General features: G+C 36.4%; 1 protein-coding gene and 1 pseudogene across 8 annotated transcripts in view; both read left to right on the top strand.

Moving 5' to 3' along the window:
- Rfx3 (regulatory factor X3) overlaps positions 1-15,679 on the top strand; it is a 266,547-nt gene that overhangs the window by 99,307 nt on the left and 151,561 nt on the right. The gene's annotated exons all lie outside the window — the stretch shown is intronic.
- Positions 11,104-15,642, top strand: LOC114710285 (annotated as a pseudogene).

Genomic DNA, 15,679 nt, shown 5'->3' with positions numbered 1-15,679 from the left:
TAGGTAGAGATTTTAAGGTAGGGTCACATTAGCTCAGTTTGGCCTGGAACTCCCTATGTAGCTGAGCATGACCTTGAACATCAGATCCTCTTTCCACCACCCTGAAGGCCCAGGACATAGACTGGGTCTGTTTTGTTTTGTTTGGGTGTAACTCTGAAGGTGAAGAGAAAAGACAGAGCTAATTGATGGCAAGAATTCTCTCCTGCACCTTTACCGTTTTCCAGGTTATCTAGGTGGAGGGAATGATTGCCGTCTTTCTTTTCCTGATTTATTATCCTCCCTGGTCAAGATAGCATGGAAAAAAAAAAAAAAAGCATGTGGGTTTTCACTTACAGCCTCACTTCCAGTTGCTAAGAGGGCTGTGGCTCCGGGAACTTGACTTCATCCCTTCTGATTGTCCTGACTCTGGATGTGTCAAAGCAGTGAGATGCTGGCTGAGAGTCATGTTCAGCGAGCATCTGTTCTTCCTCTTCAAAGCAAGAAGAAAGGGAAATGGGGGTGACTTCTAAAAAGAAATTATGCCAGGCTCTGCAGTAATTTTAGATATGTTTCTCCATGGAGATTCTAATTTGTTTCTTTTTTTGTAAGTTAATTCAAAACAAAGCATAATCTTAATACTGAGGGTAGGGTATTTAAAAGTAAATTTAAAGCATTCACTTTTGAGCTACACAGAGAAATTATTAGCTATAATATGTTTCAAATTTTAAACATATTTATAAAACAAGTTTATTGAACATTCTTGGAGGAGAACATAAGCCACATGAATTATAATTGCTGAGTTTTAATAAAATTTTACAATATGACTCTTTAGATTACTTGGGTGTGCTATTAGAATTTTGTTTGATATGTGTAATACTGTGCCTTAACAAGTATTTTCATGTTTTCTTGGAAAGAAACTTAACATTTTGACAGTCTAGATGTAAAGAAAAAGTGATGTAACTGAAAAAAATTGACATTCCAATAAATGTACATATTTTACAGACGTGTCTGTGTATTTCCTAAGTAAAGTTTTTTTTTCCTTTGTTTTGGTTTGTAGATTTTGCTTTCTTACTGTTAAACACTTTAGAATAAAAGAATAAAACACTTTAGAATCTTATTTCTAAATTATTCTTTATTTACATTGGTCTTTATTCCACTTATGTTAAATAACAAACAGATTTTCAACATTTATATTAACAATTAATACCCAATTTGGGAGAAAAAATGAATTTATCTGTAGAATTTTCAGTACCAATGATGAAAAATTCAGAGATTTGCATTTTTCCTGGACATTCACATGACCGTAAAATTCCTTCTCTATACAAACGTACTTTTGTGAAGGTTGGTGCAGTTCAAGTGTACACTGCCTCTTGGGTTTGGTTTGGTTTGGTTATTGAACAGGTTGTGTAGTTTCTACAGATACCCTTGTGTTTACTGAGGCTGCCCCAGAGCTCTATAGGCTTCTCCAGTTGGCTAAGTTTGGAGCAGCAGCTTCAGAAATGCCAGTCTCCCCAAAATTATTTTTTGTTAACTTTTTGCAAAAAAAAATGTTTACTTTCTAAAACTACTTTAGAGCACTCTCAAGAAGAAAAACAGTCAAGTGAATAAATAATTTTTATTAATTTGTTAGAAGCTTTTGCTCCTTTGCCTTTCTACTCTTAATTACTGTTTATGGACTTGAAAACAAAAATAGAATCATCTTGGGGTCATGGTAAGAGCGAATTCTGCAACTCATAACATTACTCGTAACATGATACAGTAGTACTTTCATTGTGGAGGTCCAAATAAATCCTAGTATAAACCATGACTCAGAGCCATTGCCTGAAGTACGTTTAGCTCTGCTCTCTGAGCCTGTGTTTCTCTGAACATTGTTGAGTCCAGTAATACAAGACTAATTTTGACCTTTAGTCATGTTGCTATAGTGCAGTTCTGCTCCAGTGCTACCTGTACAAGCCAAGAATATACAATAACATGGATTTGAATTCACGATGATGGCGTTATTCATGATGATGAACATTTTTGTTCATGTGGCATGTGCGTATATATGACATTATAGTTTGCCTGTTTAAAATTAATAATTGAATTTAGCTTTGTGTTTTTGAGACAAATTCTCATATAGCCCAGGATGGCCTTGAACTTACTATATAGTTAAGGATGAGCTTGCACTCCCAGTCACCTTCGTTCTCTTTCCAAGTAGAGAGGGCCATTTTACATGTTACCACCACTTTGGGCTTTTTCTGGATCTTTATAATAGTGTTCAGATTATGACTGAGGTCCTATAGTCAATGTGAAAATTAGTTGTCAGGATATGCCAAAAAAAAGCTTGAAGAATGAAATAAATGGTATAATTAAGCTACATTAGTGACAGTTTATTTACACAGCAATTTGGAGGTGCTAACTTGTCACTACCGTTTGTTTATTTATATGGAGTCCTTTTATTTGGCATGGACAGCAGAGAAAGTGATGGAGTAAAGAGGAAAGAGGAGGGATGACTAGTTATTCTCACAACTAAGAAAACTCTTGTTCTTTTAAGTGTAAGAATTTATTATTCAGTATTAAATAGTTTTTTTTTTTTTTTTTTTGGTTTTTTCGAGACAGGGTTTCTCTGTGTAGCTTTGCGCCTTTCCTGGAACTCACTTGGTAGCCCAGGCTGGCCTCGAACTCACAGAGATCCGCCTGGCTCTGCCTCCCGAGCGCTGGGATTAAAGGCGTGCGCCACCACCGCCCGGCAGTATTAAATAGTTTTTATAATGAGAGGAAATGTGTTTTCCACAATTAACTATTTAGTTGTGTTTAGGAATTTTTTTTTTAAGGAAATATTTTTGTAAATCTAGATGTAAGAAAAATGCCCACATATAACCATGGCATAACTATTATATCTTACATGTTATTTTAGATATATAGTTATTAGATTACTATTGGGGTACAACAAGAGAATAGTTGATAATATCTTCATAATAAATATTACATATACATCAAAATTTTTGTAAGGTGTTTGTTTCTATGTTGCTTAAAAATTTGTCAATACTGCCATGTATATTAGGTCTGACAGCTCTTAATCTAATAAAATCCAATAGAACATATCTGAATGATTAAAGAATTTAAGCAGTATGGATTGTTTCAGATTTACTCTCACACAATATAAATTTTAAATCTTTTAAAAATGAAAATGTAAGCATAATAAAAACATAGAAGCAACTTCAAAATAAAGATAGTTACTGCATGCTGTGGAGAGCCTGTAAATTGCCACACAAAACTGATTATCCTTCTGAGCATTTCATGCAGTTGACAGTGAAAAGTGCACCTTGTAAAAGCTGTTACACAAACCATTTCATTTAAAAGGTTTCCTTCTCACACCCTGAAATTACACTTACTTGCTTCAAGTGAAAATTCAGAATGTGTTTCCTGTTTATTTTGATTACAATTACTGATGTGTTGATTTTTGCTTTCTGGTGAACTAGAAATTAGTCTTCTGGGTTTTTTTTTATTGCAATAAAAACACAATCTGTACTGTAGGTTACATTCAGAAATAGTGAACATAGATCACGAGTACCTGGGATAAACAAAATAGAGAAAAGGGGCTGAGAAGCCCTCAGTATATACAATGTACAAACATTTAGTTGGCATTGCCACACACATTTGCCTTGTTTGCTTTACTTAAATTTTTGATAAATGCCCTGAAAAGCTGAGAGAGACACTTGGAAACTTCTTGGTGTGCCTCTGATCATGGGGTTCTATTTTCCGTGTGATTTGAGTGTTTCTTTCACTGTGCAATAAGCGCTTGGATTGGAGCTTCTGGCAGCATTCCCTGTTCTTTGTGACAGCCTTCTTCTTGTCATTTCTAAGCCGTGCTCTGTTAAAGCTGTTTTTCACTGGAAACTGAAGGCCTGAGTTTTAATGCCAACTCTAATACTAACCAATGGGACCATTTTGAATATTGGTCTCAGACTCTTAAATTGGGAGCCTGAGCACTTCTTAACTCTAAATGTTGCTATTGGGAAAGAGGTCAGTTATCTGATAATTGATTATCCTCCTAAACCAAAGAACATTTACTGAGTGACTCATTTACCAATGAATGTTCCTCCTGAAATAAATTTACTGAAACATAAATTCACTCACTATCCATTTTGTTTAATGTACCAACTAGTGTTATTCATCAATTTGCCTAATGACAAATTATTAACTTCTTGAGATGTGCTTATATTAAATCTGTTTAAATTTTATCACAAATCACTCTGTATAAAATAGTTGCAAAAGATTGGGCTTTTTAAAAAGTTGCAAAAGATTGGGCTTTTTAGTGGCAAGCATTAAGTTTCAATTTGGTGTTAAAAGTTCTTTACATAGCCATTTCACCTCAGATATTTTATAATAGATTTATTTGTCAGTTCTACTCAGTCATATGCTAAATTTATCATATGTATTTGATAATTAAATGTAGTAACTTTAATACTTGTTAGTCACTTAAAATAGAAGTTATGTTCAAGTAAGAAAGGCACAAATTGAGGGTCGTAAAGAATTAAGTTGATAAAAGATGTTTTTAAAGGAATAAATCATTCACACTGTCACTTATAAACTCATAAATATTCAAGAAGTTCATATATAATTTGATCAAAAACAAACATTCTCATTCCCAGAAGTTACTGTACTAAAGAATAATGTAATTCTTAGATACAGTCTATATAGACATAGAGCAAGTTTGCAGTACAATTTCATGATAAACCTTGGATTTATCAATTTAAAGCATCAAATAGCTCTTCCAAAGCTCATTAATGCTGGTTATTTAGTACAGATAACTTAATATTACACATAGTTTGAAGAAACATTGAGTGAATTGGTAAATTGTCATTTGACAAGATGAGTTCACATTTGACATTGTAAACCTAGCCTTCTCATTTCCTCATATCTCTGCCTGGCATGGGAAGAGACTGGGTGTGTGGCACAGTACCAGGCCCTTATGGTAGACCATCCCTGTTTATGGAATAAGAGGTTTTTTTGTTCTATTTTTGTGTATTTGTTTTGTTTGCCTTTTTACCTCAGCCATATCCTGTAACTAGAAATTGAATCATGTCGAAGTTCTATGTCTGTGTCTGTGTATTTGTGTGTTGATCAATGTATGAGACATAGCTACATGAAACAGATGGACTGTTTGCTAACCTAAAGAAGTTAAAAAGGCCTGGATGAGAACCGAAAGTTTCTTTGTACACTCCCATGTCTTACCACTACAGTGAGTATGTTCTACATGAGCATTTGAACAACTGAATGAATATAGCAAGTTGTGCAACATGTTCTTGGTATATGACAAGAAAAGATGGCCTTGTGCTCAAGTAGAAGCAGAGATGAACTTGGATTAGAGGACCTCATTGTGGCATTGCAATACAGCTAGATATTCTAAACACTATTTATTTTATTGATCTCTGTCCTTAAGGCTTCTCAGTTATTACCTTTAATTGCAATGCCATTTGATTTTGTATATTTAAGTATATTTCTCTGGCACTTGTGGGGAGGCAGTTTGTTACTAAGTAGAAAGGGAGCTACAGACTATGGCACCTATGCTGAAGACTAACTGAGACTCTTCTTTCTTTTGGCACCTAAGAAAGTGCAGTATCCTTCCTTTAGAAGAATTGAAGTGGGCACCTGAGAGCTCAGTGCTGAGATTTCAGCAAGAAATATAGTCCTCAAACCCTGATTCAGATTCCAAGTTTATTTGGATTAGTACCTTAGCAGAAGATTATAGTAGCCACACGATTAAGCCTGTGTGTGTGTGTGTGTGTGTGTGTGTGTGTGTGTGTGTGTGTGTGTGTGTTTGGGGGGGCAGTCCTGGTGATCAAGGCTATGTCCAGCTTGAAAAGTGCCTTACTACTGGATTTAATTATTATTATTATTATTATTATTATTTTTTTTTTGGTTTTTCGAGACAGGGTTTCTCTGTGTAGCTTTGTGCCTTTCCTGGAACTCACTTGGTAGCCCAGGCTGGCCTCGAACTCACAGAGATTCGCCTGCCTCTGCCTCCCGAGTGCTGGGATTAAAGGCGTGCGCCACCACCGCCCGGCTATTTTTATTAGTCTTAGCTGAGACATACACAGAGAAAAGAATAGATAACCACCATGTTAAGTGCTGTGAGCTGCTGGAGTAGAAATGAAGACTTCAAGAGGATAATATATCATGGAAGATTATTAACTAGGTTAAGAACTCACAGCAGATGCAATTACTCTAATGCGGGACTACATAATAGTTGATCTGTCAAACATTTACAGTGTCATATACTGAGCCTAGTACTACATATGGCTGGGTGATTAAAAAGGAAAGCAAGACAACACCTCTGTCAGACCTTAGGGATCATGTATCACATAACATTCTAAGTCTCTTCTTTCTTAGTCATAGAACCTTGATGCTGATAGGATTATTTAAACACTGTGTGCTTTTTTCATCCATAGAAAAGGGGGAATAGTAACTGTAGATTCCTCACAGGATTTCCAGAAAGATGAAAATAATATACTTAAATTATTTTTCTGTCATTTATTTATTTTAAGATTACTTGTACTTAAATTCTTTAGATAAAGTGTTAACTGACTAGTAACTCGAGTCTTCCTGGAATACCTTCTTCAGTAGAAAGTTTCAGTACTTACTAAGAAAACTTAGGAGAATAACAGTTGACTATTGCTAAACTCAAATTTCAAGTCATCAATTAGTGCTGAAGTCAGACAATTGCTGTTAGGTTAATTACTTATTATTAGCATTTCTTCTATGAAAATCAAGGATCTGTGTCTGTGTAACAAAGGAAGTATAACAGGGCCACCTGTTCTAAGATGACATGGGTAGAGCACTAGTTCTGAAACTGCAATTCAGTGAACCATTTGTACTTTTTAAAACAGTAAGTGATATGTTAGAAGGTTTAGAGCAGTAGCAAAAACAAATTGATTTGCTCATTTAAATTTAGTTAGTCCTGTATCTTTATTTTAAAAATTAGATACAAAGTCTTTTGAAGCTTAAAAGGGAGTTATAATAATTTATACAATTGAATAATAATTTAGCAATTGAAATTGAAGTCACATTAAAAATAAAAATACATTCTTAATGAATGTCACTATTGCAGATGGCTAGAGCAGACAATTATACTTTTACAGAATTTTAAGTATTAAATACTTCTGAAAAGTGCTGTGGGGTGGTCGTCTGTATGTCAAATGCTCAGATTGGTCAATAAATAAAACACTGATTGGCCAGTGGCCAGGCAGGAAGTATAGGCGGGACTAACAGGAGAAAGGAGGGAACAGGAAGACAGAGGGAGACACTGCCAGCTGCTGCCATGACAAGAAGCATGTGAAGACACCGGTAAGCATGTGAGCCACGTGGCAAGGTATAGATGCATAGAAATGGATTAATTTAAGTTATAAGAACAGTTAGCAAGAAGCCTGCCACGGCCATACAGTTTATAAGCAATGTAAGTCTCTGTGTTTACTTGGTTGGGTCTGAGCGGCTGTGGGACTGGCGGGTGACAGAGATTTGTCCTGACTGTGGGCAAGGCAGGTAAACTCTAGCTACAGAAAAGCATAGAACTGTTTCAGTGGGGTCTTAAACTCAGTCTTTGGAGAGTCATATTTGTATTCAACACATTTAATATCCTGGGTGTATTAGGCATTGTGGCATATTTGTGGGTGATGAGGTAATCATAGTCCATGTGCTCATGCAGTTTATTCTTTCCATGTCAAGATGAATGATGTACACTGTAGTACAATATGGTGACTGCTACATGTAGAATAATGCCACATTGCTATAGGAACTCCTGGGAGGACAAAAGGCTCAGACTTGTTAAGAAGGGGAAAGAGTGATAGTTCTTTGGGAAGAATTAAGGAAGTAGAATTTATTCTAGCCCTAAAAGTTGAAGATGAGAGAAGTGAGGTGGGAAACAATATTTGAAATGGAATCAACTGTTGTGGCACTGAGGGAACCCCATGTAGCTAGAGTGGATGTGTAAACTGAAGCTGCGTTCTAAGGAGTCTCTTAATTCTTGGTAGGAAGTTTGCACTTTATCCTGAGAGTAGAATTCCAAGGATCTGTGTGGTGGGATGGAGATCTAAAAACAGATTTGAGGGCTAATTAGAGCTAAATCACTATTGGAGTAGGTAGGTGATTAAAGTCAGGGGATATGAGAAAAGAAGTCTGTCTCTTATTTGTAAGGTACATATAGAGATACCAAAGGAACTAGATTTCAAGCTAGTCAGTCTTGTCTGAAGGGATCACTTGATCTTGAACTCGTTGAGAACAGACTATAACTTCCACATCCTGTAAGAGCAGTTATTGGCAGGAATTTAATTAGCATAATGAAAATTTAAGCTTCTCTTTGATGATTAAATATTAAGATTTAGACGTGAAATGACATTATGCTTTTAAAAACAATTCAACAGGTAGTTCAAAATCTGGAACAACAATTCAGTAGGAGAATTATTGACTATGCTTATTTATAGGGGAGTTAATTTCATACAGTTGATATAGATGGCTGAATCCTTTACAACCAAGTATTGGGAATGTAGAACTTATATCCCAAACCCAAGGTGTGTGTGTGTGTGTGTGTGTGTGTGTGTGTGTGTGTGTGTGTGTGTGAGAGAGAGAGAGAGAGGGGGGGGGTTCAATGGGGAAGAAGTTAAACCTTTGAGGGAGAAAAGACTGAGCAGGCAGATTTGGATGAAAGCAGAAATATAGAATGTCATGAAAGAACTTTTTGAGAGATAAGAGGTTGTTATTAAGAGTGGCTAGAAACCAAATGCCCAGGTATCCAGTAGAAGCTGCATAAATGTAGATGATGACTTGAGGGCACTCTTGTGAACAAATTTGGTTAAGAAAAGAATTATTGGGTTAAGAATAGCTAATTATTAATGTATTTATAAAGGACGAAGAATTCTATCCCCTTAACTGTACTCCCCACAAAAGACCAGCAAAGTTTAGTGAGGAGAAGAGGGGAGAGATGAAACTCATTTGTGTGGATTTTCATTCTTATTTCAAGTGTTGTCTAACATGAAATCTGTCAGTCATGAAGGATTGAGTTGATTTTAAATATCCACTTACTCCTTTAGAGGTATTAAACATTTATAAAATGACATAAGAAATCACTTCTTGTAGTACTATTTAAAAAGGAGTTTTAAAAGAAATTTCTGTTTTGAAGGAAAGAAAATGCTTTAGACTAAGTTGTAAGCTCAGCCATATAGAGAGTATATTGCCAGTCCTCCAAATGTTAGCTTCATGAGAACAGAATAACTGCAATTATCATAAATTTTACTTATTTAAATGTTTTCTATCTATATTTAAATATCTATTTAGACATTAAATTTCTAAATGATATTTTGAAGTTGGCAAATACTTCGATGTATTCCAAGTGCATTTCTGTAATGAAATGTTTTGTTTGATTACTAGCATTATGTTTTGCAGCAAATGTTTTTTTTTTTTTTTTTTTTTTTTTTTGTGTGTGTGTGTGTGTGTGTGTGAAATAGAGAGTTTTTTTGAAGGGGGGGTCCACCTACTCCACCCACTCATATTCACTTTTTTTGCCAAAAATGTCAGTGATGAGAATTCAGTTCTTTAAGATACTGTACATTTAAAATGGGAGATATTGTTCCCATGATTAGCACTGTTATTATACAGTATTCCTTTCCTTTTTTAGATGGTGTTGATTTCTTTGAGACTGTCATTAGAATAGTTAGGAATTGTAAAAAGAGTCTGTTCTCTTCTTTATAAAAAGAAAAAGAGATGGGGAAAATTCTTGTGTGGGCAAGAACATTTAAGAGGAAAATTGTCATTGGGGTGTGAAGAAAAGTAAGAATTCCTGTTCTTACTTTATAGTCCCTATAAAAGGCAACTGCAGTCTTCCTGTTTGGGAGAGTACTATAGGCTTAATTCTCCAGTGGTTCTTTAAGTCTCCGTGCCATTTAAGACAATGTTTGCCTTTCCTTTGTTGCCATCCTAAGATAGGGATACCCTACTTGGCAAGCATGTTCTTGGTCATCATCCCAAAACATGAGATAGGATGGATCCTTGTCGTATGTGTGAATAAACCACATACAGTGTCTGGAGTTTGTAGGAAGAATGCACACCTGATACCAGTGCCTGTTTTGAAATGAGATACTTGCGGGATAGAGATTTTTTGCCTTGCATACATGAAGTCCTGGGTGTGATCCCCAGCACTACAAAAACAGACAAGAAACCACTTTGTTGGTGAACTACCAACTTGGATGTGTATCTTCCAGGATTGCAATCCAGAACTTTGTTAGAGACATATTTGCTCTTATCAGTTGTTATCAATGGGATCAGACATGAATTGCAGGTTTTAATTCTTGATTGGACATTAGGTTTGGGCATTATCATAAAAGGGGTTAATTCATATTTGAAAGTGTATATTAATGTAGATTTCCTTCCTTCAGTACAAAATGGTAATGATTATGCAACTTGCAAGAGTGAATCTAGAGATTCTCTTCAGAGATTATGTTTTGAGATACGGTCTCAGGTTGGTGTGTTATATACTATGTAGCTCTAACTGGCCCGAAATTTGAGGTTCTCCTGTCTTAGCCAGGTCCTCAGATTGCAGGCATACTCCACTATGCTGGCATCTGGCAATATTTAAAAAAAAAATAGCATAGTTTATTAAAAGCATCTAGAGTACTTCTTAAGAAGTGTTGGAGAGATTTGATTTACTTAGCAATAAAAAATACAGAGGTAGAACTATTGGCCAGAAACTGAACAGATCAGAATTACTAAATTAATAGGTATTTTCCTGATGTGAAAAGCTATGTTGGATTACAGAATTTATGGAAGACTGTTTTACATTGTTCCATGTTGAGATGGGTTCATTGTTCATTCTAAAGTGAGTTCATTGTTCCATACTGAGGTAGGTTCATTGGTCCATGTTGAGGTAGGTTTCTAGGGTCTATGCTCCTTTTTAAAAAAATTTTTTTTTAATTTTTTTATTTTATTTTTTCCTTTTATTTTACAATACCATTTAGTTCTACATATCAGCCACAGATTCCCTTGTTCTCCCCACTCCTGCCCCCCTCCCCTTCCTCCCAGTCCACCCCATATTCCCACCTCCTCCAGGGCAAAGCCCCCCCGCCCCCAGACAGGGACGCTTGGCTCAGTCTGGAAGGAGGGGACTGGACCTGCCTGGACTGAGTCTACCAGGTTGATCTATGTTCCTTTTTGTTTGGAGACATGTGTCTCCTGTAGTCTAGGTGACCTAGAACTCACTCTGTAGAGGTAAGGATGACCTTAAACACCTGAGTTTCTTGCCTCAACCTCTCAGACATTGGGTTTAGACATGTGCTACCATCCCATGCTCAACTCATGTTGCTTTCACCAGCAATTCTAGGTCAAGCTTGAAACTACTCCAAGTATATTCATTGGTCTCTTGGAAGTTCGAATAACATTGCCTTCTACCATGAACATTTATAGTATATGCCTCAAGAAGTTTTCCTTAAGCATGTCATTGTGTATCTGAAAAAACTGCATTATGTGATTATCTACAAATTGGGAAACTGATATTTATGCTTATGGTGCTGTGTCTGTCTGTTATCTTTTATATATCTCTGTCATAATCTGTTGCTGGCACTGTGGCTGGGTTCTCGCTGGCCCTGATACCCAGGAGGAGTGGGTGGGAAGACACTGAGGCAGTGACATGGAGTCCAGGAGGTTGCAAGCAAGCTTGTTTATTAAACAAAAGGCTGGGGTATATATGTGGGGCTGTTCGTGGGCTTTTGCTTCTAGCTGCCGTGGTGTTTCTTGGTTGGCTCTGGGTTGCATGTCATCATTTTTTGGTTTGGGCCTTATGGGTCAGGTTTCCTGTGGCCAGAGCGCTTGTTGTGTGTGTCACAGCTCATTGTTTGCTTAAGGCGTGGCCCAGTGCTTCGTTCGGCCTTACCCGCCTCAATAATCTATTACTGGGATGTTAGAACTTTTGTTTTTTGACAGTTGAGCTGCTCAGTTTCTTTCCTTCCTGTCATTGATTAATGCAAGTGTAAGGGATCAACAGTTACTCAGTATAAAACCCAAGATGCACCCCCCCTCAAAATTCAGACTAGTATTTTTAAACAAAGTTTTAAAGATTATATATTTTTAAAAATATTTTTAGTTTTTGCACTGTATTTAGATCATATTTGCTGTTCCCCAAACTCTAAATTCTCCAAGATCTGCTGCCTACCCCTCCTAATGTCAATCCTTTTTTTTGTTTTCTTTCTTTTTAAAAATTAACCACTTGATGCCCCGCGGCTGGGGTGGCCCGGGCGCCCTGGAGGAGAGGAGCGGACCCAGCCCTCAGATTGTGGCACAGTTGGAATCTGGGCTCCTCCAACGGCATACCATGGATGCAAGTGGAGGAAGGGAAAGAATAAAATGGACAACCACCATTATTATCAGCTCATCTCTTAAGGAGCTGCATTTTTATTGATGGATGCTAAAGAATGTCTGATGTCAGCTGAGGAAATATTTCTAACCAAAATTGACAAGTTCATTAGCATTCACCAGAATAGTTTTTTGGTTCTGTTTGCCCCACTCCATGGGCCTGAAGAATGGAATCTCATGTTCAGGATTCAGCAGAGATTCTTGGGCAGTAACTTACGAATACTTCCTGTACACAACACAGTAAATGCTGTTGACCTTATGTGCACTATTGCTAAGACTACCTCCAAACCAACCATAGACAGCATCTGCTATAGAATGATAACCACCAAAGCTTACATCATAGAGCAGAGCCCTGTTTGGAGGACTCTCCAAAAGATAAAACTCAGTACTGATTCAGTTAGTCCAGATTCAGAGTGCTGATCATAAGTGTTCTTTTAGAAAACTATCAAAATAATTAAACTTATTAAATTATAATGTCCAAATGTCTATTTAAGGGCATTTATATTTAAAATAAAATGTATACAATTAAACATGAAAAAAAAATTAACCACTCAGTGTATTTGTGCAGCCCATCTACTCATGGGTGTGGGCCCTTTGCTGGAACATTGTCAGCCTCCTGTGAGCCATATATGCACATAAAGCTGATGTTCTTTCCCTCAGCAGCCTTCAACTGTCAGTAGCTCCTTGGCTTCACAGAAAGAAATATAAACCCCACCACCAAAGTGGAATGTTGACTGCCTTGATTGTATACATGTCCTCTGCAGGTGTCCATACAACTGTGAGTTCATGAGTGCAACATTCCTGTCATGTCAAGAAGACCCTGTTTTGCTCTGGTTATCCCTAACCCATGGATCACCTCCTTCTACCATGGCCCCTCATCTTTTGGGGAAGTAATGTGATAGTCACAGTTATAGCTGAGTATTCCAAAGACACTTAGTGTTTGCACTCTGTTGTGTGTTTTTGTGTTGACTGTAATCCATTGCACAAAGAAGCATCTCTGGTGAGGTCTGATACTTTCTAAATCTCTGGGTATAGAGATAGGAATTTAAATGGCAGTTTTACACTATGTCCATTGAACATAATTTTAGTAGATCACCCTTTCGGGTCACAGACAAGTGGGCCAAATCGACAGTACCAGGCATGCATGTTTCTCCTGTAGAGTGGGTCTCTACAGGAAAGTGTTGGTCAACCCTGTAGCATTCCTTCTACTTTTCCCCCTTGGGCATATCTCTCCTCACTATTACTTACTGTAACTTCTGGGGTTCACAGCTAGGTGGAGTGCTAATGATTTTTCTCTTAGAATAGCCAGCATAGTACCTTCTAGAACTATGAAATCTGGCCAACAGAGGGGAAGCTTCCAGTTTAGTAGCACCTTGGTTTTGCCAAATCCTGTGACCAAAATGTGTAGTGTCTTCAGCAATTCAGACATATTTTAAATTCTGGGTGGGGGGACAACTTAGAGAAATGGCAACAGCCTATATTGTTCTAGGGTCCCTGGACAGCCCTGATGTGCTTTCTTAAATACAAACGTTAAAGCCTTAGAGAAATTATAAAACACTGTTTTGATTGTGTCCATGAAACATGATACATATTCAATTTTGTGCTATGTTTATGTGCTCAAATCTGTGGTTCTTTCTTTTAGGGCCCCAAATTTTGACTGGCCATTATTATCAAATTGAGATAGCCTTTTACTTGAATCCTATTTGTTAATAGTTCTGTGCTAGTAATAATCATTAAATAATTAAACTTATTTAAACTTTTTAGAATTGATTTCCCTGTTCTGTAACTAGGAATATGTATTTCATGAACGGAATTAGAATTAAATATATACAAATCACTTGTGCCATTAGTGACAAACATAGCAACTTGTCCTAATATCTGAATTAATAGTGACAATGAATTTGTGGTAAAATAATCAGTGTTCATTTTCTTTTGAATTGTCAGAGTTATTATCAATTTGATGGATTCAGGTTATTCTGAAGATTGGGCTGATCAATAGGGAAAATATATTACTTTGTCTCATAAATTTTTGTAGGAATCTCTGTATATTATGATATTTTCTTTCCAGAGACAAGAATAGAGTTGGCATCCTTGGGGAGTTTGTTTATTTGGTTTCCAGCTTTCCTCCCCCTGTCCCCACACTGTTAGCTGGACACTGTATTTTTGTGTTGTTATTTGGCCTCTGTCGTTTAGACAAGGCTGATCTGACTATTAATTCGTGAATACAAGTGAGAGGAAAAGCTGGAATGGCACCTCTGCCTGATGAGGGCTTCTCTTGATAAACAGGAGCAAAACAAATGGCAAAATGATTTTCATATCATTTCATCACTGCAATTTAGTGTTAATGGATGGTTTCATGTTACTTCTTAGTCCTTTAAGATAAAAACTGTTAAGAGATGGGTGTTTTTTTATTTTTATTTATTTATTTATTTTTGTATTTCAGTTCGGAAGAAGAAACAATCTTTTATAATCTATTCTGAGTCATAGGAAGAATTGGGTAAATGAAAGCTTTTGTTGAAAAGTGAAAAAAAGTTACCCCGGCAACCTGTTGTATGCTACAAGTGTGCTGATTAATCATCTCCAGCATTAATCACTGTCATTGATTATCACAGAAATCTGACTACAGATCAGTCTACACTATTATCATTCCTTCATCTTTTCTGAGGATGAAATTAGCAGAAAAGATTTACTGTACATATTCCTAAGAATCACACCATGAAACTTAAATAAAGAAACAGGGCTCTCGTCATATAGAAAGTCAATGAATTTTCTTCTTATATCCCTCAATTACATTATCTGTTGATGTGATAAGATTGCATTTTGTAGTGTATAAACTTTCCCTAGAAATATGTTTTTTTAAAAGAGAAGGTTTTGGCTATGGCTGCAGTAGATAGTTTCTCCAGTTACTTTTTTCTTGTGTAGAGAAGTGAAAAATTAAGTCTTTTGTTTTGTCTGTGTAGGTAAAATAATATGCTCAGTATATTTTGTTAAGGTTTAAAAAATTATGTGATTATTTAATGTATATTAAATGTGTATACATAGACCAGTTCAGATATTCCTATTATTTTGTACTAAGCCTTTTTGAAAATTAAAAGTTGAAATAATCTTTTAGTAGCCGACTCCAGAGTAATCAATGTAGATATTCACACTCATTTTCTGTTCAGGAATGTAAATGTTAACAATATTTTTCTGTAAAAGCAATGCTCACTTTAATTCCCTAATTTTATGTTTTTAAATTTTTAATTTTTATTCAAGTGTATCTCTTCTGCCCACCCCTGTCTCTCTGTCTGTCTCCCTCCCTCCGTCCCTCCCCCTCTCTCTC

This window comes from Peromyscus leucopus, chromosome 1 (assembly GCF_004664715.2).
Source record: "Peromyscus leucopus breed LL Stock chromosome 1, UCI_PerLeu_2.1, whole genome shotgun sequence".
Taxonomy (NCBI): Eukaryota; Metazoa; Chordata; class Mammalia; order Rodentia; family Cricetidae; genus Peromyscus; species Peromyscus leucopus.
Note: the sequence above shows the minus strand (reverse complement) of the source record. Positions and strands in the feature narration are given on the sequence as shown.